At 43.3% G+C, this 27790-nt stretch overlaps 1 protein-coding gene across 8 annotated transcripts in view; it reads right to left on the reverse strand.

The window, feature by feature from the left end:
• PLXNB2 (plexin B2) overlaps window positions 1-27790 on the reverse strand; it is a 269974-nt gene that overhangs the window by 233900 nt on the left and 8284 nt on the right. For 6 of the 8 annotated variants that reach the window (XM_049813970.1, XM_049813973.1, XM_049813976.1 and 3 more), the window contains exon 2: window positions 24452-24554. The gene's annotated coding sequence lies outside the window, so the exon portion shown is untranslated. The remainder of the gene's footprint in view (window positions 1-24451; window positions 24555-27790) is intronic. The other 2 variants (XM_049813968.1, XM_049813971.1) reach the window with 1 other exon arrangement.

Raw genomic sequence — 27790 nt, forward strand, 5'->3', positions numbered from 1 at the left:
GTCACACCATGGGCCAGCAGAGCAATCCTGCCTTCCACCGCAGGCATGCCCGTGGTGACTAATGCCTTCACACCCTGCAGCCTGGGATCGTGCTCACCCCATGGTTATGTCATTTTTAAAGCATCTGGTGGTAATTTAGAAATCCAAACCTAAAAACCAGACAGGCGTGTACTTTGCAGGTATACTATACAGAAAAGCAGCGATGCAATCAAAGGTAAAAAAATAAATATTGACATTCACCCTTTTAAAATTTGAGCTGGGGACTATACCTTTTTACTTTGTCTAGAACACCAAAAAAGATGAATTATCCCACTTTTTCATCTCGCAGTACAGCAACACAGAAGAGATGTTTGCACCGGTAGATAGATGAGCTTCATTACTTCGAAACTAGTCTCTTGTACAGAGATGCTGTACCAATTTAAGGCCCTTAATAAAGCATATTACCTTATTTATTATCACTGCAAGCAATCTCCACAATCAGACACATGATTAAGTTACCACATGTCAGGCAAGCTGCCCTCATGGACGACATACACGCAACTAGCCTCCCCAAGCACATGGCAAATTTCTCTTAGACCTCCTTCGGCTCCCTCACACGCGCACTGGCTCGGAGCTCCTCGGTGGGCTCCTCAGCTGACTCATGCCACTGAACCCACGTCTCAGCGCTCAGCTTGGGAATCCCCAGCACAGACCTGCAGAGCTATTTATTATTGCTTCTAGTGTAAAGATAGCAACTTTTTATGAAATTAATCACATTTTATTCTCTTGGGCAACAGTGGAACATGCTGAGGTGTACTCAATGTAGGGTGTAATTCTGGAAGTGTAATTACATTAATTAAAGATATTTAAGTGTTAATCTGTAACAATGTTTGTCCCTTATTCCAGCAGGATTTGTTTCCATTCCCTCCAGCCCTTGAGACCCTCAGACAACTCTACCTCCATTAGGAGGCTGGAAGCAGAAGAAGAATATGACACTACTCAACCTGGGCACGTAGCCTGGAGCTCCTCTTCACATCCATGATCATCCACAGCCACCCATCGCCACCCACTGCTGAATGAACTCAAGACATGTTTGAAAGCCAGCCCAACATACCCACTGTGATTGTGCTAAGACATTCTGTATTAAGACCTGTGATACCCACCTACTTCAATGCACAGCTTTTGTTGTTGTTTAGAAACCTGAGAGCAATTGTTATAAGACAGACGAAACATCCTCTAGCCCAACACCCTTCTCTGAGAACAGGCTTCATCTGACTTTTTGCAGAGCAGCCCAAACTAGTCATGAGGTTATTTCTGTTTTCAAGGAGACCAAGCCTCCCTGGGTGTGATTCAGCTCCCCTAGTTTAGGTGCTTATCTCATGCTTGCATAAATCCCCTCAGCCTCTCCTTCCCTCCCTCCCCTGACGACAGAGGTTGCCTTAAATAACAGTACAGAGCTAGAAGTTGTGTGTCTTGTTGAAGACAGTCAGGGAAAATGAACTACATTTTAACAGTGGCGAGCAGCAGCCACTGAAGATCATCCATTTTGCATCCCAAATACCCTTCCAGATTCCTAAAAAAATGGCTTTTTTCAGGACTTTCTAAATTGGAAGGTGCATCAAGGCTTGAAAATTACCAAAGGCCTTATTTTCTATGTATGTGCCTAAACTCTTCTTTATATCACTGGCATCCAAAAGCTTCCTGCAACAATTCCATGATTTAGCTCTGCCTTGAACAGGAGAAGGGGCAGAAGAGGGAGCTTTTCATTTAAGCCTGCTGTCTGATAATTGTATTGTTCCTAGTCTGTATTTTTAAATTACATTGGTTGCCGCCACCGCCCCCCAAGTGAAGAGTCTTTCTTCTAAGGAAAGCTGCCCCAATCTTTTTCACCCTAAGGTCTCCTACGCTTCTCTATTTCTTCTCTGTTTTTGTTTTTGTTTTGAGGTGGGATGACCAGAACTCTCCACAGTACCTAAGAGGCAAATATTACTGTATCTGTAGCATCACAGGGATAATTCTGATTTTGTTCTCTATTCCTCTCCCAGTATTTCTTATTGTTCTATTTATTTTACTGAACACCACCACACACTGAACTGACATTTACAAAGAACTATCCACTGTACCTCCAACAGGGAGGTTGGGTTTGTTTTTTTTTTTTTACGCGCTCAGCAAGAAGAGGATTATTTCCTTTCCCCCTCCATGCATTATTTTGCATTCGTTGACACTGAATTTCATTTGCCCGTATTTGCAGCTCAATGTCAAGAGCTGTCATTTCAGGCAACTTTAGATCAGATGACTGTAAATAATTTTGGTATCCTCTACAAGTTCTGTGATCTACTTAAAATCAAATCATTGATGAATATGTTGAATAGCTCTGAAAACAGCACAGATCTTTGAAGGACTTCATCCCAGCAATAGCTGCTATAGAACAGGGATGCTAATCAGGTATTTCAGTTCTTCATTTCCCATTTTTAACCACTTAGCAATTGTGAGAAGACTTTTTCTTTCATTCCCTGATAACTGTGTTTCTAACATATTTCTGTGAAACGTAGCTTATACTTTCATTTTCAAAGAGTTTTTGATAAGGTATCAGCTAGATCTGCTGTATCTATGTAGTAGCTTCCTTCAAAAACTTCCACAGATTCACAAGAAACAAATTCCCTTTAGAGAAGACATGCTGTCTCCCCTCTGATGCATTATATTTCTGTTATCTACTACTTCTATTCCTATGCTGATTTCTACCAAACTACCTTAATACAGGAGCCAGATTTACTGGTAATCTTCCCATATGACCCCAGAAGCCCTCACTAGATTGGTATGTTATTGGTTTATTTAAGCAGACTGAAAACCAGGAGCAATTTCTTATTTTCATTACTTTAGAGCTCTTGCACGAGCAGCATCCAGCTCCAGTGCCTTGTTACCAGAATATTTTATCTTTTTTTTTTTTTTTTTTTTTTTTGTGAAAAGCGTTTTAGAACTGACATTTCAAACAGAGCCAGGCGACTATCAAAGAGACATGTCTGGTCCAGTGAAGGCAAGTCCCTGCGATCCAGCTGCCTTGAAGATACCAACAGCGGTTTTAGCAAAGCTAATGATCTGTAGCCTAAGAGGAGCAAAGGCATGAGAAAAGTGGGAGTACAAGGCAAAAGGATAAGGGGTGAGTCATACTCTTTAAAATAACTGACATCTAAGCTTCTGTTCATTGTAGCACCTAATAACATGAGTGTCCTCAGCCCACTCAAACTGGAAGATACTGGTGTAGGCAGGAGCTCTGTTATGAACTTATTGCATAAAGTTGCCACCCTTAGTCGCCTAGGATGGGTCGCCCTTGTGCACAGTAACTTGGTCTGCAGTAATACCTTGGTCAACCTGGATGATGCATCATTTCCCAGATACAGCAGGGACTGGGGATCCCACACCACTTAACAAGCAGGAAGGGGAAAACAAGCACTCCCATTAACTCCAGTAAACGTGGATCTGCCCTGCATTTAGGGTGCTGACAGCTGTAGCTTAGGCCCATCAGAAAATGATGAAGGAAGTGATCAGAGCAGGTTTTGAGCACGTTACCACCATTTGGTTTGGTGAATGCTACTGTGGTTTGCAGTAGCTATGCCAAACCCAAATACTTCCAGAGCAATAATTCAGATGACTCTCTTCCTATGAAAAAAAAAAAAAAAAAAAAGAAACACAAAGCCAAATATACATGGAGCATCCCCATCCCCACCCATACGGCTTGATTATCATCTCCTGATTGTTGAGCAGCTATGCATTTTTATTGTTTTTATTTGGTTTTCGCTACAGCTTTTGATATGTAGGAAATTAATTGAAAGCTGGAATTATTTCTAATGTGTCTCTGAGGAACTGTGCTTAAACAAAAAACACCCCATGAAATCCTGCAAGATTCATGGAAGAAGTTAGAATGTAGACTGTGCTTAAGTGATGCGGCAACACTGAAAGTTTAGCATGCGCATCTGGAGGTAGATAATTACATAGGTTTGCAGCTTTCAACCAAGTCACTTCATAAACACACTTGCCCAAGCATTGCTTAACATCATGTCAATGCAAAGTGGGCAGGATTTCCAAGGTTGTATTGGTTTTACAGTCTCGCTCTCAGAAAATGTGTAATTCAGGAAAGCCTAAGTACTTAGAATTTTTTTTTTTTTTTAAACAAAAGGTCCAAACTGAATATAGCTTTGCATTTCCCTGCGATAATTTAAACACTATCAACATAAAACTTAAGTACTGCAGTTATAACACCATATTTAGAATAACATCCAAAGAAGATTGTTATTACACTCAGAGGATTGTTAATTCTTCTGTCTTGAAGAAAAAAAAAAAAACAAGTTTAAGAAGCTGAATCGGTAGCACATAACACAAGTAAATAGATTTTTAAAGAAACTGTGGGAATCCTCTAAATTAATTTTTGCCAAGGACCCCTCTGGGACTGAATTCCACCGCCATGGTACAAGAGCTTCATTAGAAAGGTGTTCTAACAATATCCCAGAAACAACAGCAGAACAGAGATTTTCTCTTCTCCCTTGAACACAGCTTGCAACTTTTCACACACAGAGACGAGCAGGAAAGACTCCCTCTCCCTACAAAAACCCCACCTGCAATTTTCTTCTTCAGCTTCATACAGACATAGGAGACAAAACAGATTACCCTATGAATGAACAAGCAAACTAGCTGTCAGTCACACCAGGCAATCTCGGTACAAATAGAGGAAGATTACTGCAAAATACATAGTTTGACATGCTGACAGAAATCACTCTTGTCAAGTTGTATTGATACGCAATGACTTGCGGGCTACTTTGGATGCTTTACTTCCCTGAACTTCTTTTTCTCATGATTGTAAATGCTGAACTACATTTTTCTTATGTCCCCAGTACAGGGTGGTTGGGTTTTTTTGGTATGATTCATAATCAGCTGCTTTGAAATCTAATTTTTTTTCCCCATGACTTAAGTGAATGTGTCATTGTCACTTGGGAACAAGCAACAAAAAGCACGAACAGGAGCATGTTCAGCACAGCGAGCAAGGCCAAATATTTTTGGATCTCCGTCTTCCAGCACTACTAGAATGATTTCAAAGTTTCTCCCCTAGACCTCGCTTTCTGCTGCAAACTCCTACCCCTTGCTGAGAATTCAGAAGTGGCTGTGCCAATTCAGCCTTTCATTTTAATTAAATCTAAAAATCAGGAGTTATTTAACATTATTTTATACTGCTTAAAGCCAGTAATTGGACTCCATGCGCCTCTTCTCTTTTCAGCCAAGGGCATAATTTTGGCAGGTTCACACAGCTTTTGCTCACAAGCACCAAGTACATAGATCCTTCAAGCCAACTGGGACACAGCTAACAGATGCTCAGAGAGGATGTTATGGGTGGTTTTTATAAGGGCTAGGCTCCCTTTTGCTGTTAGACAGGATTCTTCACCAAGGTGAGCCAGGAAAAACTAATACCTAAGTAGAAGTTCCTTAGCAAGGCAATAACAACCACAGCTAATGCCCATGTCTTTTCCAGAGCTATGATAAACCCAGCTCCAGCACAGGGAAACATGAGGTTACCGGAGAGGAACCTGGGCCCAGGTACCACATTCCATCTCATTCAGAATACAAGCACCTTCAGCTCAGACCCCTCACCAGCTCCACCATGGCACAACCATTTCCCCTGATCCTGTGACTCACGCCACATGAGAAGACGCGCTGTATTTGCAGATATGGCCCAGTCTTGATCACTTTGCTTTGGACCAGGAACAAGATTGGAGCGATTCAGCTACAGGGCTGTGAGCAAGGTGGACAAGGGACACCCGGCTCAGCACCGCTGTCACCGTGCAGCCCCCCTCCACGGGCCAACGTCCCCGGCTACTCACCAGCCTGGTCAGGCTCTGTGGGTATGGCAGATGGGGCTGTGCCTGCAGCTCTGCCACCAAGGAGCTGGAGTAAAAGTCCCCGCGGATCCCAGGGAGGTCCCTTGGACTCTGTTTTGCCAGCTTTTAGCTAGTGGGCAGCAACCTCGGGGAGGGGCAGGAGGCACAGCAAGCACCTGGGGAAGGATGCCGCTGCACCTTGCCAACCCTCCAGCAGCAAAGCTGGTTTGGGAGCTGCCTCCATCCCCCTGCCGCCACCCCCACGCCTCCCTGCCCGCACAGGAGGGCTACCACACCTTTCCCCTGTGCCAGTTCAGCTGCTTGCCTAACCACAGGCAAGCTGGGTGCAGGATCACACGTAGAGTTTAAAAATAAAACCTCCAAAAGAGCGCTGCGCTCTTTAAAAAAACCCAAACAAATCGCCCCCAAATCAAAACATCTCACAGGTCTGGCGCAAAGCGCAGCCTCGCCAGAAGCTGAATCAGCTCAGGGAGGAAGCAGCACCCGCCAGCTGCAGAGGAGGGAGAGAGGCACAAGGAACTGGCGGCAGGATGGAAACCACTGAACTCCACCCTGCCCCGAAAAGAAAGGGGAACAGCACTCAGCCCAACTGCTACTTTTGCAGACAAAGGACGACTACAAGCATATTAAAGTCTCTGGGAGGCAACCCCACCGGCTTGATGCATGCTTCAACATAATGCATGTGCCCTGCCAGCAGCAAGCCTTCATCACCACGTGCGTGCAGTCTCGCAGCACCTGAGCCACCCAGACACCAGGCTACGCGAGCTCAAAGCAGTCCAAGCCCTAGCTGTACTGATGGTCTTCAGGTTCACGAGTTTAAGGCGTAATAAGGCGTGTTTCTATTTACTTTTCATTTTTAAGCACTCAGATTTAAATTGTTCTACCTTCTCAAATTAATCGCAGGAACAAGGAGATTATTAGTCTTATAAGAAAATGCTGACGCTCCCTCAGTCATTTGACTCCAGAAGCTGGGGATAAACTATTTTCAAGACTAGTGATAAAAACGTACAAACCTGCAATAACCTACAAGACAAACACACATCTCTCCCTCCGGAAGCTCCCCTCCACAGCTGTCAAGCAAGACCTCTCGCAAACACTGCCACACGTCTCCCCGTGTCTCTGCACCTCGCTCACACCAGCTTCCTTCAGCTCACCAGTGGCAGCCAGGCAAGGCGCTTTTTAATCCCATCTCTCTGCTGCTCAAACCCTGCCACTACAACACTCATACCCATCAACGGCACAAAGCTGAGTTGGAAGCTAGTGACTAGTGGTATACCCCAAGGGTCAATACCGGGCGGAGTCCTGTTCAACATCTTCATCAATGATCCGGATGATGAGGCAGAGTGTACCCTCAGCAAGTTTGCAGATAACACAAAACTGGGAGGAGTGGCTGATACAGCAGAGGGTTGTGCTGCCATCCAGAGGGACCTTGACTGGCTAGAGAAATGGGCCAACCGGAACCTCATGAAGTTCAACAAGGAGAAGTGCAAAGTCTTGCACCTGGGAGGAACAACCCCAGACACCAGTATATGCTGAGGGCCACCCAGCTGGGAAGCAGCTTGGCAGAAAAGGAGCTGGGGGTCCTCGTGGACACCAAGTTCAACATGAGCCAGCAATGTGCCCCTGCTGCAAAGGCAGCCTGTGGTGTCCTGGGCTGCTTTAGACAAAGTGTCACCAGTAGGTTGAGAGAGATGAGGCCATACCTGGAGTACTGTGTCCAGTTCTGTCCCCAAGAGAGACATGGACGTACTGGAGAGATTTCAACAAAGGGCCACAAGTACAATTAAGGGACTGGAGCACCTATCCTGTGAGGAAAGGCTGAAAGAGCTGGGACTGTTCAGCCTGGAGAAGGGAAGGCTCAGGGTGGAACTTGTCAATATATATAAATACCTGAAGGGAGACTGCAAAGAGGATGGAGCCAGGTGCTTTTCAGTAGTGCCCGGTAACAGGAGCAGAAGTAATGGGCACAAACTGAAACACAGGACGTTCCCTCTGAACACCAGGAGACACTTTTTCACTGTGAGGATGAATGAACACTGGCACAGGTTGCCCAGAAAAGCTGCAGCGTCTTAGAGATATTAAAAACCCATCTAGACATGGTCCTGGACAACTGGCTTTAGGAAGCCCTACTTGAACAAGAGGGTTGGACCAGATGACCTCCAGAGGTCCCTTCCAAACCTCAACCGTTCTCTGATTCTGTGTGATTCTGTGATCTCAGGAAATAAAACCCACATCAATCTGTCCCCCAACGTTATTATCAATGGTGGTTAGTATGACTAGGTTTCCCACGCACAGTAAGACCTCATCTTGAAGGTGGAAAACCAGCAGTGCGCTTCACTAGTTGTGTAAGAGTGTGCAAGTCCAGTGGGACTAGGGCAGTGGCTCTCAAACTGTGGTCAGATACCAGATGCCATGGAAAGTGACACCCAGTTGACAGCAAAACAATAAGCCATTTGCCACGGCCATGCTTGGATAGTATCACCAGTCAACTGTTTAACCATGCAGCAGCATAGCAGAGAAGCGAGAGATGTTAAGAGCTAACAACATGCACTGGTTCAAAAAGCTTGGAGGCTGATGGGATGGGAAGGTGAGCGGGGAAAGAAGAGCCCGCGTCTTCTGCAGCACAGTCACATATGCCCAGGGTTACAAAAACAAACTAGCCAGCACAACACACACTGTACTTCTACTTCATTTTTTTTCCTGAAATTTAATCGATTTTTTTTTGAACCTCTGATGAGCTATTTTGCTTAGAAATTTTAAAGGCTGTAAATGTGTTGCCTTTAAGTTCCATATTATTGGAAAAGTGAACAGTAGGGATGTCCTCACTCAGCGTTCACTGCTATGTATCCATTCCTGTTAAAGAAAAAGTTAACTTTTTCTTTAATAGGCATATACTACATTTAAATGTAGTATCTAAAGATCACCTTTTACCAACTCTGCAGAAAAGCACCATTGCTTTGGTAGCTTGACAAAAGGCTGTGTACAACCTGAATTGGCAAAAGAGTTAAACTATCATATGGACACTCACAGGTAGGGAGGTTGGGGGAGATCAATACATACACGAATATGTATTATAGACTACAGAATCAGCTTCCAAACACTTCCCAATACCACTCAATGCCTGCCAGGGCATCTTGGAGCTAATCATTACTGGAGGTCCCAGGAAACCCTTCCTTGTGGGAAGCTGAGCTGCTGAGGCCTGGCCTCCAGCCAGCCTCGTCCCATGTCCACCCTTCCAGAGCCAAGGGCGTCAGCACCAAACGCTGAACTTGATCCACCAGAACAAGGAGCTTTGCCTGTGCTGAAAAAGGAAGACGTGTCAGACTCATCACCCACCTCCCTGCCACCGCCAGCCATTTCTCTCCACCATCTTCTCATTTGCAGCTTGTCTTTGCCTAAAGGCAGAGCAATCATCTGCCCTGAGCAGAAAAGAAAGCCGTGAAAGCTATAAAATTCCTAAACATCCTACCTGCCAACACCTGTCATTTGCTTCTACATTTCCTATTTGCTCTGTTTTCATTTAAGGCATTATATGACTCAGACAAGGCCTCAACAGCTTCAAAAGAATTCCTGTGTCTGACTGCTTCAGCTTTATTAAAAGTAACTGAGCCATTGATCATCATCAGAATATGTAGTCTCTGGAGAAACGATATCATTTGTAAACAAATGATCCTGTGAACACAAACACTCCACCAGCCACGGATAAGAAGGAAACAAGTACGTGGTTGGGGAGCCAAGAAGCACCCCCAGCACACTGGCAGATCATCTTAAGGATAACAAAGAGAGTCGCACCTTTATGAGCAGCCCGGCTAACAAAAACATGCTCTTCCAAAGGCAGGCAGGGTGAAGCGGAGAGGTCATTTTCTTTTGCTGTTGTCAAGTCTCTAAATGCAATTTCATGCTGCTGTCTTAGGAGGTGAGCAAGCAAGACTGCTCATCCCTAATACAACCAATTCCCTATGCTCAGAGAGGATGGGGTTTTTTAGCTGATGGTTTCCATAGACGCCCTCGCATGCTGCATTTCATGGCTGACCAGTGTGAAAGCTGGAGAAGGGAATGCATGACTGCATGGCAACACCTGTGAAAAAAAAAAAAATCAAACTATTTTCCTTCCCTTACCTCCAGCTAGCTACAAACAGGATCAGCCTGTCTGGGATATGAAACTTGCTTCTACAGAAACAAATTTATGAAGATCAGCACCATGGATTAGAGCACATAAAGAGTGAAAGAGGCTATATAAAAGTCCATTGAAGCATCTGCCAGGTACAATCACTCATTTTTCAAGAGTAGCTGACCAAATATCCATAAAAACAGGTAGGGAGGCTTTTTAAAATAAATGCCTTCATATGAAGGATCAATGTTTCATATTGGAAAATTTAATGGACAACTCTTGGCAAACATTTCACTTGAATACGGCACAGGCTCAACAGCTGCTGCTGCTGGAATGGAACAGCTATTGTGCAATTCTGGTTTATGGAAGGAAAAGGATGCCAAAATCTGCACCAGATGCCCTGCATTCCCCAACCGAGAGTATGTTTAGCATATTCAGTTGAACACAACACAAATCATATGGAAGCCACCAAGAATCTGCAGAGGTTTGTCAAACAGAAAGTAGGCATCTAACCAAGAATAGGCCCAGCAGAGCAGACACGGCCAAGGTCTTTCCAGTCTGCAGACAGAATACTCAGTACCTAGAAATAGTAACTTGGTAAGACAGCATCCCTGAATCAGCTGGGGCAAATGCCTTCTGTTCCAGGAAAACCACTTGGGAAAACCCTCTTTCAGGAAATCATTGTGCATGGAGGGGGAAAAAAAGAAACAACCTCACGTTACCCTCACTGCTGGGCGAATACATCATGTGATCCAAAACATGTCAGCTAGCCACCAAAAAGTCCAGCTGAGCTGATGCCTTGAGGTGAAATTCAGCTTGCTTAAGTTCATACAGAGTATGTGTATGAGCAGCTTACTTGCTTTGGGGGCTAAGGGTGTTCATCAGTGTGTAAAGGTGCTGAAGGAAAGAAATGGCAGCACTGCCACGTGGTTCTTCAAAAGAAATGCTGTAGCAGTCGGCAAATTCAGGGCTCATCTAAACTCAAACAGCTTCTCTAGGCGGTCTAGAGTTTCCTTTGAAGTATATCTCTACGAGCACATATGGTCCTGGAGCATATCCACACACATTCACCAGAAGGGAATGAGAGTGGGTGGAATACATAAGACTACCCCTAAGAAAGGGAGGAGGAAGAAGAGAGAATAAAAATCCTGGCATAAACAAACAGCTGCTATTTCTAGCCCTTCTGGTTGAACCCCTCCTCCATCCCGATGCCACTCTGCAAGATGCCTTGTTCAACTTAAGAGACAAACGGAGAAATAAAAGCACAAGAGCATGCACTTTTACAACCCAATTATGGCCACTTACAAACATACTGTAAATCTATTCACTGCTTAACACACCAGGTACGTCCGGCAAATGCATTTGCTCAGTGTGTACCCAATGTAGCTTGATATTCTCCATGTAGCTTGAGCGTGCACATTCAAGCAATAAAAAATTAAATAAACCAAGTCTGGATTAGATTCAGTCCACAACAGCAAGGAAAAAAGAGTAATTATTGACAGTGGCTTGGTTAAGCTTAGAAAAGCTTAACGGAAAAGGATTTTTCCATAATTGCCATCTCTAACCTTTTATCCAAGCTCACTGGGTACATTAACTAAGTCAGCAAGAAGTTTAACCACTCCACATGGAATTAATAACATTTATGGGCTGACCCATCACCGACAGCCTTCTCAAAGCTTTTTAGAACAAGAGCTATGAAGATGTTTCTGTCCTTCCATCAGGAAACGGTCCATACCACACTTAGCTGCTTAGAACAAAACAACTCCCCTCCCCGCCACCTTCAGCGGGTAACAGTCCCTGAAGACCAACCCTCCCTCTTACACATTCTCAGGAGTAAACTAACCTTACCTACTAATTACAGGAATAAAACCAAGCTTCTCATCAGCAGCACATCCCATCTGCTGACCCACCAGTACCTTGCAGGGCAGCAGCTCTCACACCATCAGGGTATCCCTCTTCCTTCGCCCAGCCACCCTGAGGAGCACCCAGTGCCCCAAATCGGGAGCTTCCCTGCTGGCCTCAGCACAGCTACCCTCTGTGCTCGCAGACACAAGTCAGCCCTTACGTCTCTCCGTCCCGTCCATCCACCCATCTGCAGAACAGAGCTCGCCAATGTTGAAAGGATGTGTTTCAAGTTCGGGTGCCTATAAAATGGCTGTGGAGTGAACCTGCACACCGAGAGCTTTCAGCCTGACTCTGTGTTCAGGTATACGAAGAACAAGATAAACTAGTTTAACTAACGCTGACCCAGTTTCACACTGGGAAGGACCAAAACAGACACTACAAGTTAAAATATATTCCTTAAGAGATGCTGTTCCTCTGTTTTGAAATGGCAAGCATGAAATATTTGAGTGGCTGTGATAAAATTATAGGTGAGGACCAAATGGAGCAGAACCAGGTCAGCACCCCGACTTAACAAAATTATGTTGAAAACCATTAACAGGAGTACAGCGCACATGCTTTATAAGATAGTGCTCTCTTCACTGTCACAGACCAAGAAGAGAACAAGAAAAATCAAAAGGAGGATAAACAAGGCTGGCTGGGAATTGATTGCCGCCTTTGAAATTTTAGTGGAACAGTTGGAGTAAGAAGCTGACTGCAGCTGAACTGAAAAATCACTATGTGTAGCTAGATTACTCATCTACTGTTAAACCAAATTAAAGTGTTCTTCCCACAGGCAAGGCTGAAGATTTCAGAAAGCCATAATTTATAACTCAGGAAAGTTTAGAAGAAAGCTCTGCAAAACCGAAATGAATTTTGTACTTAATGGGCAAGAAAACAAAGGGCAGATGAAACTTCATGTTGCTTGATATGACAGTAAATACTACACAGCATGCAGGACGCAACTGAGCCAAGAAGCTGATGAGCTGCATTAAAGAAGGGTTCACCTTATCACGTCCCAGCTACAACCAGCCTTCCTTGTTCTGCAAATCACCCTTTCAAGCTGTTACATAGTAGCAGAAGCAGAATAAAAATGTAGATTTTCAGCAACCCAGACCCTTATCGCAGCCAACGTTAGGAAGCATGCTATCAATACGAGTTTGAATAGGCGATTCTCCTTAACGTTTTTTATAATTAGGTAGTGAACTCATCTACAGGAAGCGCGAAAAGCAAGCATGCAAGGCACAGGCCTTTTAGCAAAGCACCACAGTGAGTACTTTTGTCCAATTTATTTTCCAGGAGCAATCACGCCTTGGACAGAAGCCCATTTCTAACAATTTATTTTTCATGTCTGGACAAGGCAATATAACTTCTACACAATTTAATCTCTTTGCTAATAGACTTAGCCGTTATAGCTGAAATACACAAGCTTAACAATAAGGCTAAAATACCCAGAATACTTAAACCCGAGAAATGTGTTTGCTGGCTTTAGTTCAGGACAAGTAGAAGTAATCGGCTAAAATGCCGCAGACAGGGGAACTGCGGTGACTGCAGCAAGACCTGCCAAGAGGTTACATTGGACTCCACACAACTGCCTACAGAAGAACAACCAGTCCAAGCAGGGCACGAAAATCGGCTACAAAAAAAAAAAAAAAATCTTTAATTGCCAGCAAAGCTCCTCCAAAGGGCTGGGGAGCACCTGGGCACCCCAATAGCTTGCCCTGGCTCCTTGGGTCAGCGCTACCCTAAAATTACAGGGACGCTGGGCCGAAAACCCCTGAGGATCATTTTGCCCATCACGTTTCCCCGCGCAGTTGTTTCGTTCTGCTTTCAAGCTGCAGTTCAGTGAACAGGCTGCAATTTACCTCTTCACCCTCACCCTCAAATTTGTTTGGATAAACAGGCTCTCCTTTGTTCCAGGCTGCTACTACATTTACACATTGTATTGTAAATCAGCCGGTACAAAGCAAGGCAGGCCCTTGAATGAAGACACTAGCATTTTTGTTCACAGCAAAATTAAACAAGTAAGAGGCACAGAACTCCATTTATAACCCCAGTATGGAAACAATTGGTTTTTAGAAGGTGAGAGGTTTTAAAAAGTTTACTAAACAAGCCTAGCCAGTTACAGAGTCTATAGAGTCAACTCACAAACAAGTTCAAGGCTGTATAAACTGCCAAAGCAGTGTTATTTCTGAAGAGAACTTTAAACAGTTTAAAAGCTTGCTTTCTTGCCATTTCAAGGGCCCAAGAATTATTGGCAAGTGATTTAGCTTTTATTGACTACACAAATAGAGAGGAATTATTCACAGAGGAAGGGGATTAACTATTTGCCATGTCTATTAAAGACAAGAGACCTAAACAGCATCCACGAATTGCAGGACAAACATCAGGGAAAACTTCACAGTAATAATAGTTGAGCAGAGGAATAGACAGCTATGAAGTCTTCCCCATCAGAGGTCTGAAGAAGAGGTTCAACAAGCATCTGTAACAAACAGCTTAACCACAGCTGATTCTGCCTTACGACAGAGGATGGATTCTGTATATGGCCTCTTCCGATACCACCCCAAACCCACTTTCCATTATTTTCAATGTTCTTTTAAATAAACGAAATTTGCTGAGACCTCCCCGTGGGCTGATAGTTCAGTACAGCCCACCAGAAAAAGAGATCAAAAGTAGTCATTATTTGACAGGTGCCCAGGTTTTTTGGAAAGCTATCATCTCACTCCCATAACTGAGTATGCATTCACAGTAGGAAAAAAAAAAATAACATAGAATTTGCACTGGCTGATCCAAAGGCCAGGAATAAATCACATCTGATGTTGTCTGCGGTCCAGAAGTGAGGCCCTCTGATGGGATGGTATGAAGAAGCTTCAGCAGGACCTATGTAGGATGTCATTCACTGCTGCACACAGCCCTGTGTCCATCATAAATTTCAAGCCCAAAAAATGAATCCCAAATCTCAAACATAAGTTTGAGTGGCAAAAATATTCTTATTTCTTTGATTTTAAGGGGGAGGGGGGCAGAAATGTTACAGATTTGGGTTTAAAAGCTTTTTGCCCTAATTACAAGAAGTATGTTAAAGTAAGAAGTTTCTACAGACTCCTTTCAGTACATCTACCATCCATGGTACAAAGGAACTCCACACGTCAGTAGTTTCAAATCAAAAAGAAAAAAAAAAAAAAAAAAAAAATCAGGAGAGAGAAGACATGCCCCCATTTGATGTTTCAGAAGCCAGGATGCCAGCATCATGTTCATGTTGTAATTCTGACATGATCTGATGGTCCACATTTAACCTCAGCAGCAAAAGCAGGAAAGGGAAGATGGGTTACAAGTTCCCACTCGCTCTGGTCCCTTCAGGGCCAGAAAGCATTTGCCAAGCACGATAAAAAGAAGCTCGATCTCTGCTTCGCCACCAGCCCCAGCGACACCACAGTTGGCCGTAGTCATTTCTTCCCTCAGGCACTCCCTGAGCATAAGAGCCCTGACTAAGGTGACTGCCCAAGCCGCTGCACCCTCGGCCACAAAAAAAAATAAAAAATCCCATATGGTCGTGAGCACGGCAACTTCCCTGAGACCCTCAGAGCAGCCAGCTCCCGCCGGCATGAGGGCTGCCCCGTCCTCCGTTGGGGAAGGATGCAGAGGGGCACCGCTGCGGCTGCTAGGAGCACCGGGCACACCTCGGCCAAAGCCTTCTCCCAGGCACCGCACGCGTGCCTCCCTGCCAGGGGAGCACGGCGGGCTGGCACGATGCCTCCCACGAGCCGAGTTCAACCCTCGGGCCCCGGCCGGCTCATATCGCCCCCTGCGCCCTGCCCCACGCTTCCAGCCCGGCCTCTTGCTAAGCGATCCACCTTTTATCCCACTTCTCCCCATCTTCAAACGCACCACTAGCAGATTAATCGGCACTGGAGTGCTTCCCCTGTTGCCAAGCATCACTTGGAGCATGACCAGGGCTTTGCCCTCTCTCCTCCCTCTCCCGAGCAGTGTTTCGGATGGGGACTCTTTGGTTCCATCCCTTTTACCTGAAGATGCCACAAAACATGGAGAGCGCACCTCAGGGGACCAGCAACGCTCTCACCTGAAGCCAGATCCCGCTGTTTCTGCCCTGAGCCAACACAGGCTGTATGGAAACGACGTTCGAGGGAGTGAAAAGAAGCCAACCCACAAGCATGTAAGGGTCTGGAAACCCTGTAATTTGTGCTGTGAGGAGAGATTACAGCCCATCTGTCCCAGCCAGAGTACAAAGGAATTCAGAGTGACTTGTGCTCCCCCTCCTCACCTCCCCTGGCCCCCTGCTTAGCCAAATAACTAAAGCCAATACATATAACTATGTCCCTAACTTGTTGACATAATCTGCTACTTTGCCACCGCTGCAGCCCTCGTGGGGGCCCGGGCACTGCGCTTGGGAAACCCTACGTTATCAGAAACCATATCCTGAAATCTGGCGTGACACAGGCTTTTCCTACGGTTTAGTCTGAACCTGCACTGACGGGCTCCGAGTGCTCTGCCACCAAGATTTATTTTCCTGCTTGGAGATAATGCTGCTGAAACATCTGTAAAAACAAATCCATGCAATTCAATATTAAGCCCTTGCACTAAGTATTAAAGTGACACTGCCAGATTAAAGGGACTCTAATATATATTTTTAATACCCCATTTTAAACTCTTCCTCAAATTATTACCCGTGAAAGAGTTTTTAATATCTATTCTTTGACTTAGGTGCGTAACACCTGCCTGTCCTCCATTTTTGCCCCATTTTTGCTCCAGGTGCACAACACTTGCCAAGACCGACCTGGCATTTTACTAAGCTCTGCTCCGAAGGCAGCAGTGGTGGAGGTCGAGGGAACCTGCACGTCACCTGTGTGTCACCCACACAGCCAAGGGCCGGGACAACGCGCACCTGTGGCTCCCCCAGACACACAGCAAAGGAAAACCGGGAGGCAGACATTCCCCAGGGAGGGAACACGCTGCCATGCTGGCAGCATCACCACCCCAATCTCCTACCGCAGGAGCGGCCCAACACCGGCTGCTCTTCTGGCAGCCACCTGGGCACTGCCGCTCACCACCAGCACGGGATGGGGATAGGTATTGAAATTCTGTAACAACAGGCAACTCACCCTGTCACTTCCCATTTTAGTAATTTCTTATTCTGACAAGCAGGGGCAAATTTGACCAAAAGGCTCCTAATAGGAAGACCACACTGAGTCCTGAACAAAGAACAATGTGCCTAAAAGCTCTCAACTAGTATCGCTGCGGTGCACACAGACAATAAGGAGCTGCAAGAAGCTTTTCCGTCTTGGGTGTCTTCAGCTACACGGCGACTAAAATCCGGAGCAAAATCATTTAGCAAAAAACCCTCAAAATCAAACCAAACAAACATCCCCTGACAATATCCCTTCAAAGACACAAAGAAATAACTCTGTGCCTTTATTGTTCTTAAATAAAGGCAGGCAAGAAAAAAGCACGGCTGCCCGTGGAAGTGCTGCGAGCAGCAACTCCCAGAGGACAAGGACAATAGGGACCCAGCGCCCACGATGCCACCGTCTCAGCCCTGCGCCCAACAAGTTCCTTCAGCTACTGTGGGTCTTGGTTTCCACATCTGCAGAGTGGGGATAATAACAGGTCTTTACATCACAGGGGTGTTACAAAGATCAATTAGTTAATGTCTGAAAAGCGCTTTGAAGATATAGCAGGTGGTGAGTATTATTATGCAAATAACGTGATTTAAGAAAATCACAAGTGCTGGATTAATACTAATCCCTTTGATATTTAAAAGACACCATTTTTTCATATTTTAAAGCAGTGAGCGTTTATGCTATAGCTTTCCACGGCTGCTGCAGCAACAATTTTTAACCTTTTCTTTTCATACAGCTCAATACATAAAACTCCTTTGCAGATATCTTCACAAAATCCAATCGTGACTCAAAGCTAAGAGTAGTGCAAGAAATTATGCATGTTGATGAACTGGATAACTAGATCCTATGCAGGAATATTTCTCAGAGGATAGAATGTCATAGGCCTAACTTACTGTAACAAACATTGCCGAGTCTTTCAGTTTTAGGGCTTTTTTTGGAAGCACACTAATTTCACGCATAGAGGCATTTGTAAAACAACATAGCTGCTACCTAATTATGCCATTTTATGTGGTGGAAAGAGTGGAGAAAGAGAGAAGGATATGGTTCATTCACTTCTTCCAAGACTGCATATCTGAACTGTAAAAAAAAAAAAAAAGAAAAAAAAAAAAACAAAACCAAAAACCCCTCATGTCTAATGGCCTCATTTGGTGGTCTTGCAGGACATCACGCCATTGCAATGTCTGCTCCAACTTCCAGCAAGTGGCTGCACAACCGCTTCTACTTTAGGTGGATGCAAGGAGCTGGGCAGATGGCCACAAGCCAGGCCAGAAATGCAGCCTGGCTGAAAGCTTACAACTCACAACGTGAGACAAATACAAGTCAACAAGGGAGCCAAGGTGGGATCAGGCCAAAGAACCTGAGGTGAGCAGCAACATCAGAAACCAAGGGGAGAGCACAGGCAAGACCAGCCATCCCTCTGGTGTCCCGCCTTGCCTTTGCCAGACCTCTCTGAGAAAGCAAGACATCCCACTCAGTGCCTAAAACCTCCCTGTGCTTCCAGGACTTCCACTGCCACATTCCCTTTCTGTGAGGAAGTCTGTTTCTTGTCTCCTGCACTGTAAAATTTAGTGCAAACCAGCTGGTGCGTTCGGCCTAGGAATCTGTACAATACTGCTGCGGTTAAAATCAGCTTAATATTAACCCCCTCTGGAATGCGTGCCTGAAATTGATATTAATGAAACAAGACCAGATATTAATATTCTGTACAGCCAGTTCCTCAAGCTGTGCTGTAGCGTCAAATCAAATCTTTTCCCAAGTCAACGTACAAAATACAAATAGAGGATGGCAGGTAGTATTGACGTGGGAGGAAGCAGCAGGAGCATTTTAAAACTTTAGAAGCTCTTAAGTTTGCAGCTATAGGCAGCTAACGCTTCCTCTCCCACCACATCTCCCACAGCAGCCATATTAATAGCTATTCAATACAGTAATAGGATCCAAGCTGTACACTTAGTTGTTGGGGCTTTTTTAATCTCCCGGTCAATATTAAAAGCATTTGGATGCTCTTTAGGAGGGAGGAATGATTTTGCACTCCAGGAACAGCAAGGCATTTGCAGTGCTCCCGACGAACACTGGTGAAGGATTTCCTTCATGTGCCTCTGCTTGTGACTGATGTTGTGATACTTTATTTTGACCAGACCCAGTTGTACAGATTCACAATTTAATTTTCTTGTGTAAGCACGCACTCAGTGTAATCTTAGTGCGTTCTCATTAGCTGAAGTTGTACAATTTATGTACGATATAGAGCCAAACCACCACCTGAGGGTCATTCTTCAGCCAGGAGGAGATCCTTGAGGGCCTCTAAGCACAAAGGTCTTTGGACACATGATTTCTACTCCTGGATCTGCCAGGCCTGGCGAATAAATCTGCAGTTCTGATCCTGAGCAAATAAGTACAGCCCCATCCTTCACTTTGCATCCTTCACCCCCTGCCCACAGGTGGCTTGAGGTTTGGCATACTCCATCCCCACACCTTCAGTTAATTCACCTTTTCTGAATGTTTTGAGTTTGCGCAACTGCTCAATTGAGGAAAGCAATCTGATTTTCTTGTAATCAGCTATTCAGTTTGAGGTACATTGGTCCATCTTATTTAAGTAGGCCATAGATATTTATAGCTAAAATTAGAAACAGCAAAAATATTACAGCATTCTCAAAACTTCCACATGGGCAGCCTTGTCACACCAAAGAGATAAAACCCAGCTTAGATGTCACCCAGGTTTTTTAATCTCTCGCTTCAAACAGGCAAATAATATGAAGCGGCTGCAAGGATTGCTCCCATTAGCCAGCCTTCCCAGCACTCAGCAATCTTCTGCCAGGTTTCTCCAGACAAAAGGATGAAAAATAAACATATTGTCCCCCCTATACTTAACATATACAGTCTGGAAAAAAAAAAAAAATCATCTTTAGACTATGGAAAAAAAAGAAAGGAGCTATTGTAACCGTGACAGAGAAGTAGGTAAGATGTTGCCTTCTGTCTGATCACGGAGCAAGAGGAAAACCATTCAGCCACTCAGAGGACAAAAAAATAAATAAAAATCTGGATTCCTACCTGGTTGCTGATCTTTGCACAGCATAAGCCAGGAAGGTACAGTCTGTCCCACTGACTACCACTGCTTTTTCTTCCCCAGAAGATGGGCACAGAATGGGAATGGGTGTGCACTGAAGAGAAGGTTACTCTGATGATTCCTAGTTCAGCCATAAAGCTTCTGGACTGCTGATCTCCTGGCTTTGGTATGATCTGCATCACATTTGTAATTGTATTTACCTGGACAGCTTTAACCTCATTAAGGATTCACAGGTAAAAAGCAGATGCTGAATCAAATCTCATAAAGCAGTGTCTGTTTCATGGGGACTAGGCTAAGCAGAAGGCTACCTCAACTCCTAGTATCTCTTTGGTTTGTAAAGAGGATATTCATAATTTCACTCAGAAAGAAAAATATATGTCAATTGAGGTGAGGTTTATTTGAACTAAAGAGGAAAAAAAGTTACTGTGTGGTTTGGGATGTTTGATCTCATGCTTTATTGAAGCACAACTATTTAATAAGAAATTATTCTAGGAACATATCATCCTTACCTTGTGTCTAATATATATATAAATGACTAAAATTGTAATATTTCCTCTGCCTTCAGGTAAACATAACAGCTTAGCATTAAATCTGTATTAAAAAAAAAATCAGCTCATGCATTCTAGGGACTACAGGTACAGCCAAACTAGGCCCTTGCAGCTCAGTTTGCTGCTCTGCATTTGGCACAAATACAACTGAAATATTCCAGAAGACAGATATGTTACATTCTTTCAGGTGTTTTGAGTTAGCATTTATGGTACTCAAGGAATTTCTATTAAAAAAACGCCTACCTTCAGCAAATTTCAAAACCTTCACTTGGGAAACATGAAGGGAAAGTTTTCACATGACAGAGCATACTTTCCTTTAAAAACACATCAATTGTAACTATAAAATATATTGTACATATTATATATATTACATATAATTTTATATTTTATAGATACATAAAATATATAATTTTTTTTTTATAGCAGAGATCCTATTTCGAAAAAGTAGAGAGCACTCCATGCATATAGCTACTTTTATGAAGTGGTTAGAAATGTGTGAAGGGAGAACCACTATGGGTTATTACGATACTGCCCTTTGAGGCATGCCAAGGGAGTAAAATTGCTAATGAAGGGTCTTCTTTTGGGACAGGGGGCCTCCAGCTTTCTATTTGTGCTGCCACACATGTGAGCTTTAAATTGAAGTTGTGTTTGTGCTCATGGCCTCATTAGATTGTAATTCGACTGTTGATTTGAATTCCTGCAAGCCTCGTACACTTGGGACCTGCCCTCTCTCATTTGGAGGAGATCAAATAATGGTTATTCCTCTTTACAGCCACGCCATCCCCTTGTAGCTGAGCCTCAGGGTCGATAACCTTAGGTCTAGTTTTCACATTTAACAAATTTTCCTATTGCTTAATTGGCAAAGGCTGTTCAATACCTAGGCTGGAGCTAAATATATTAAGCATTAACCATTTCTTTGTCAGCTTTTTAAAGTCACATTTTAAAATAGTTTCCTACACTTGTCTCCTTGAATAAACACACCATGATGGCATCTGCATACCCTATTACAGGTCTCATACCCTGCGACTGCTGTGTACCCGCCATTCCAGCATCCAGACCCACGGTTTCCAAACCAAACCTATAAATGTCATGGTAGCACCTGGAAATCCTTCTAAGCTTTCTCCAAGAGCCTAACAGAGGTAAGAATCCTTGTATTAAGGTGAAGTCTGCTTCAAAGTTATTTCTTATATGTGAAGAAAATTATCTATACTTCTTTTACCCCATCCTTGATATTTTGATTTTCTTTCTCTGCTGCAAGCAATAAACCACCTTTACGTTCAATACATGAATAGTGGAGATTTTTTTAAAGCCTCACATTTTACAAGGTTTTCCTAAAGCTTCTTAAGAATACGAATGATCTGTGCAATGGCTCCATACATTAAAACGCAACTTGGGCGTACTGACCTGATTCTCTCCCGTTATTCATTACTTAAAGAGCTACAAGCCATCCTGGGATGCCTTGCACTAGGAGGGAAGGTACATAACTAATTTCCTAACTGCACTGTTTACTTTGCATACCTGTGGGCAAAAGTTGGCAAGAAGGGACTGGAAGCTGTTTGCTTTGAAATTATCACCCCATTTACAAGATTCAAGAGCAAAGTCTTCTAAGATGAGGTAAGAGGGAAAAGGAAGTGACTATGTGCATGGTTAACACTACAGAGTGCGCTAGCAGTGCATGGGGGGTCATTAGCTGAGAAAGAAAACCAACAGGTACTGAGAAAGCTCCCCCATGAAGTGCAAATGGACATGGTATTTAGAGCACCCATAAGGAATAAAGGCACTAGCCAGTTCTATGCAAAATGGCCCTATTCAGTTTAAAGCCACCTCATATTATTCCCAATGGAAGCAAAACTATGCAGGGGCATGGTTGCTATTGAAAGCAGGAGCTCAACACCCTAACTTTGTTTGCAAAAGCCTCCTCTTTCCTGTCTAATAGGGCCACCCAGGAGGGGATGGGCAGGAAAGGAAGAGAGCGTGGCTTGATAACACAAAGAGTTTGGCAACAAAATTAATTTAAGCGGGACTTGAATCCTCTTTTTTTTTTGGCCTTCCAGCTCCTCAATCCAACATTGCAAAATAACACGTGTTTGCAGGGCCATGCTGTGAAACACATCAGAGATGCAGTGAAACATTTAAATATTCTTTTTAACAGCCATGTAATAACTACATCTAATATGGTATAATGCCAGATCAGCTCTCCTGTCCAGTTCACAGCACAGCTCCACAGGACAGTCATGGTAGCACAACCAAGCAGCTACTGGCCAGCGATGGCAGAACTACTTACAGCAGAGCTGCTACCGAAGATTTCATATCATTGAATGATGGTCTGTGCATGCTGCTAACCCACTTGGAACAGAAACGCTCCCCTCTCTGCCAAGTCATCTCATGGGTACACACAGCCTGATCTAAAAGTGCTTTGTAGAAGGCTTTGCTTAAGCCAGGAAATCTGGGGATGCAGGTCTGCTTTTGGACAGGGGCTTTTGGGGAGAGGACACAGGATAGCTTATAGAATTATCAGGTCCCCACCCTTCCTGGGCAAGAAGGAATGCTGCAGCATCCACTTGCCCTACTTATATATGACGAAAATACCAATAAACTGTATTTTTCATGTACAGATTCCCCCAAATTTTCCCCAAAAGAGGCAATGCCAAAATAATTTAAAAAAAAAAAAAAAAAAAATCAGAGAGAAATGAAATTACTTGCTAAAGGCAGAAACAAAACCAGAGTGTATGAAGTCCCCAGTCAAGAAACCTAAAGGACCCCACTGCATACAGTGGATCACACAGATGGCACTCTGGACACAAAACCTACACACAAAGCAGCCCCGACTTCTGGTACTCCAGTAGATACGCCTGTTTCATCTGACTGATGCCACTGAACTACTAGCATGGTGTAGGAGCATCTCAGTTTGGGACAGAGACAGAGCAGCAAACAACCTGGCCATGCCAAGTTACTGTGCATGAAAGGTGTGAGCGACATAGAAAAGTCTGTGAGAGAGAGAGAGAAAGGAAGCAAGTACGTAGCCATTTCTGGCCACAAATTTACCAGTCTCTTCTTTTCCCAACAAGCTGAGTAATGATGTACAGCAACTTTGCAGTGCTGTCTTACTCAAAAGCTCCTAACTTCCAACGCTGTTAAACCCTCTTCTGAGTTCCTGTTCAAGTATAATCCAAGTAGATTAATTATGCCACAGACAACAGAAAACACAGTCTGCCTCTTCAAATTATCAGTAGGAGAAAATACCATGAAGACTTTAGTTTCAAGGATGCTGTTTACATTTACTCACTTATTTTACAGGCCTCAGGATCAAAATGAAAAGATAATAACTAATTGCTACAACTGGGAAAAGTAAATTGGAAAGTCCTTACCAAATACACCTGTACACAATAATTTGAACAGTGGCCATATAAGCAACACAGATTGCAAAAGTGCAATTAGAGAAGTGGAAAGTGTTACTCTGAGCAATTGAGATACTATGTTTTGATAACTAAGTTACCTTGGAGATGATTCACATGCACAAGTTGCTTAATGTCATTTTACACTACAGATCCAGGAGGTATAAAAATACACATAAAAATCACTATTAAATCAGACAGTATCCAGGACAATTACAAAGTAAATACATTTTCTTGCCAGATTTTTGCACTAAATTTAAGGCTGTAATATTTCAACCAAAGCCCAAAGCACATAAACCCCCCACAGCCATCTCTTGCCTCGATGCACCAAGCCAACTGCACTGCAGTGCTCTACAAGAGGACCTCCTCCTTCTCAAGCAAGCAACACACCACTTTGGAAGAAGAAACAAAGGTTAAAAAAAAACCCAAACTTGTCGAAATGAGTTCTAAGCCCACCTGGGCAGCACAACTGCCGCTAGAGAAAGGGACTTCTTGTGGCTCAGGCTTCTGTGCAAATAGCTTCCAGGATGAAGTGCTTTTTGACGTGTACTTGTTCCTGCTGGGAGAGACACAGAAAAGATGCTTCAGAGAATACATAAGACAAGGGACTGGGCAACATGCACAATCAAACAGAAATAGCTTGTTCAGTGGGTTTATGGGTATTCTAAGCAAAGAATCATTTTGGAGCTGGCATCTCAAGACATTGTAGAAAATTCCTCATTTTCATCTGTATAAATGCAAAAGGAGGAAGAGTAAGGAAGGTGAAATCTACTGATTTCACACTGAATACAGCAATTGAAGACTTAAAGATGTGTCGTAACAGCCAAGAAACATCAAATCAACAGCATTTTACAAACAGGGTATCAAAACATATAGGCCAAATAGATTAAAAATTAGTTAATTGAAAGATGTCAAAAAAGTTGTCATTACTGAGTAACATCACCATGCAACTGCAATGCTCCTTTTGCAGTTTGCAATGACTGGAATTATGCTCTATATTACCTAAGTGTTTTATTAGCTACCTGGAAATAAGCATGTCCTTGGTGGTAAAATTAATGGATTACATGGTTTAGTAGCGTGATAAATAAAAACAGAAAGGAAATCACATAGTGTTAGCTCAATTACTTGTCAAGCTGGGCTCATTCCAACCAAAAACAGTCTTAAGATACCTGAACACAGATATACGAATCCAGTAACAAGGAATGCAGGTAAGGTTTGCAAATCAGAGGACCATGACCTTAAGAAGCAAGGAAACCAAAAGGGATGTGAAGGTCATCATAGCCTCACAACTACACATCACATTCAGAGCTTCTGTTGTTATTAAAAAGGCTAATGTGGTTCATGGCTGCAAAGATATGAGAGTGAATGGAAATACTGGATGGGGTGGGATAGGGTATGCAATGGTGAAGATTGACACTGAAATACTGCACCCAGTTCCATGGTTGACGCTCAGAAAAAAGATGTTGAAAATTAGAAAACATGCAGAGCAGAGCCGCAAAAGCAATTAGCATCTAGAGGGGAAAAAAAGCATTATGTATAATCAGATTTAAAGATTCAGTCCTTCTGATAAGCCACACAGACAACTGACAGCTTACTTGATCTTCTTTAAGGAAAAAAATAATACCAGCAATAAAAAACACTTTAATACAGCCACAAGAAGACTTAAAAGGGACCAACAGATGCAAGCCAAAAGCATAGAAGACTCCTGTTAGAAACAAGAGATAAATCTGAACAGGGAGAAACAAACAGGAACAACATTCTTAAAGATGGATTCTCTTTTTCTCAATATTTTCAGGATAAGTTATGTTTTAGTCCAAGGAGTTGTTTGGCCCATGAGCAATAGCCGAGTGACATGGTCAAATAACTGCAAGACTTGACAGCTCCTCTGACCCTAAACTCTGAATGGTCTCAACAACAAGAAAACCCGCAAACCCTCAAACAAAACAAAAAACCCAAAAGGGTATTGCCCTGAATTTTTACTAATGCTACTGAACACTGAATTAAATGCACAATGGACTGTGAAATGCTTGCATACCTTCCCCCAGCTAAATGTCAAATGAAGAGGCCATCTGTTAATAAACATAAACATCACCTCTCTGGAGTTTTATCCAATGTACTAATAAGTAAACTCATACCACCATTTAGTGCCACAGGATTGCCAAGGCAAGTGCAGTCTTTTGGTTTTTCATCTCAACAGCTTGGGTGGGCAGAAGACAACACCTGGAGCACACAGCAGATACATATTCCCAGTCACGAAGACAGCTTCGTGGCTGTAGAGTTATTGACTCTTGAAAAACTTCTTCAAAGTATTCAAAGACACTTTCTGCCTGAGTAAAAGCCTTTCAGAAAAAAACCACCTCCATTTAGTGTGTTTGGGAGGAAAAATAAATATCTCAAAAGTGACCTATTGCAGTTGCTTTTCTAGGTTTGTAACTTATACCCATAAGGGTGACATGCATGCATCGCAATCCCAAACTAGAGTTTACATGGGGTGTTAGTTCATGAGGGAAAAAGGTCCAGTTGCTGATGTGTGAATCAAAACTGCACAGCAAAACCTTTTAAAGCTTTTTAACTACTTACTAATCCCACAAGACTGGAAATAGAAGAGGTTAAACTATTGCCTTTGTTGCCTTACAATTCAACGGGCCCAACATTAAGTTTATACCAATTTGTCTCATACTGATTAAACGAACATAGCACATAAGTTCAACACATGCTGTGGCAGCATGTTAAGGAAGGACAAGTTAACAGTCTTCTCATGTATTTAAGAGAGAAGCTGCATATTTTGGACTTCTAATTGCAATAAGCATAACCAGATCCATTAAAGGGAAAGGACTAACCATTACAAGCTGAAGGAAAACATAGCCTGCTACTATAAACCATTCCAAGCGCCACTTATCTTCAGGAAAGAAGCTTTTATTTGCTGTGTATACCTAGGCTAAGTCCAAGCAAAAGATTATTAAACCATCCTTCTGATTCGGGATGGGAGACCTCACCTTGTATTTCACTTGCACCCTTTTTACTAAATCAGTGTATTTTATTTTTTGTGCCCTCTGCTTTCTTCCTATGGTTGAATACATTCAACTAATCACTATTTTCCCACTGGGCAAACACTGGTTAAAGAACTGGTCCTTCATAAATTCTAAATAGTGATGCAACTAGGAATGCAAGAGCTACATCTTTATATACAGCTCTTACATACATCTGTCAGAAAGAGATACTATCTCTTCTTCAACAATATAGGAAATAAACAAGAGCCCTGCCAGGGGGAAAAAGATGCAAGGAGTTCACTCCTGACATTTCTACATATTCAAAACACAGTCAATTAGTACAGACAGAAGGTTAAGCTTGCAATGTGAGAAATCTTGATTTCTGCATCACTTCTCCAAGAGACCCAGCTATCACCCTAACGATCCGTTTAGACATAGCAAGATTAGTGTCAGGTTTATGAGAACTTCTTTCAATCCAAATCAACACATAGACCTAATCCAGCTTCACTAGAAATACACTAGCTAGGTCTTTTCAGCCATAAGCATGAACATACCTTGTTCTAAAAAGGTAAGTTTTGTAACAATTCAGTTGAAGCGCTAAAAGTCCCGTGGATTTTTTAATTAAAGTCATGTTGATCATAGGCAGTTCCTGTGTCCTTAACCTGGCAGAGTGTTCCCAACAGGTCTACCAGTGTAGGTCCAGCACAGAAGTAGGTGAAGGACAGCTTAGGGGCAAAAGCTTCACCACAACTTCCTAGTTTGTTGTAGGACTGAGGGGGAAGGGGAGAAAGACAGACAGACAGAA

Source organism: Accipiter gentilis, chromosome 11 (assembly GCF_929443795.1).
Source record: "Accipiter gentilis chromosome 11, bAccGen1.1, whole genome shotgun sequence".
Taxonomy (NCBI): Eukaryota; Metazoa; Chordata; class Aves; order Accipitriformes; family Accipitridae; genus Astur; species Astur gentilis.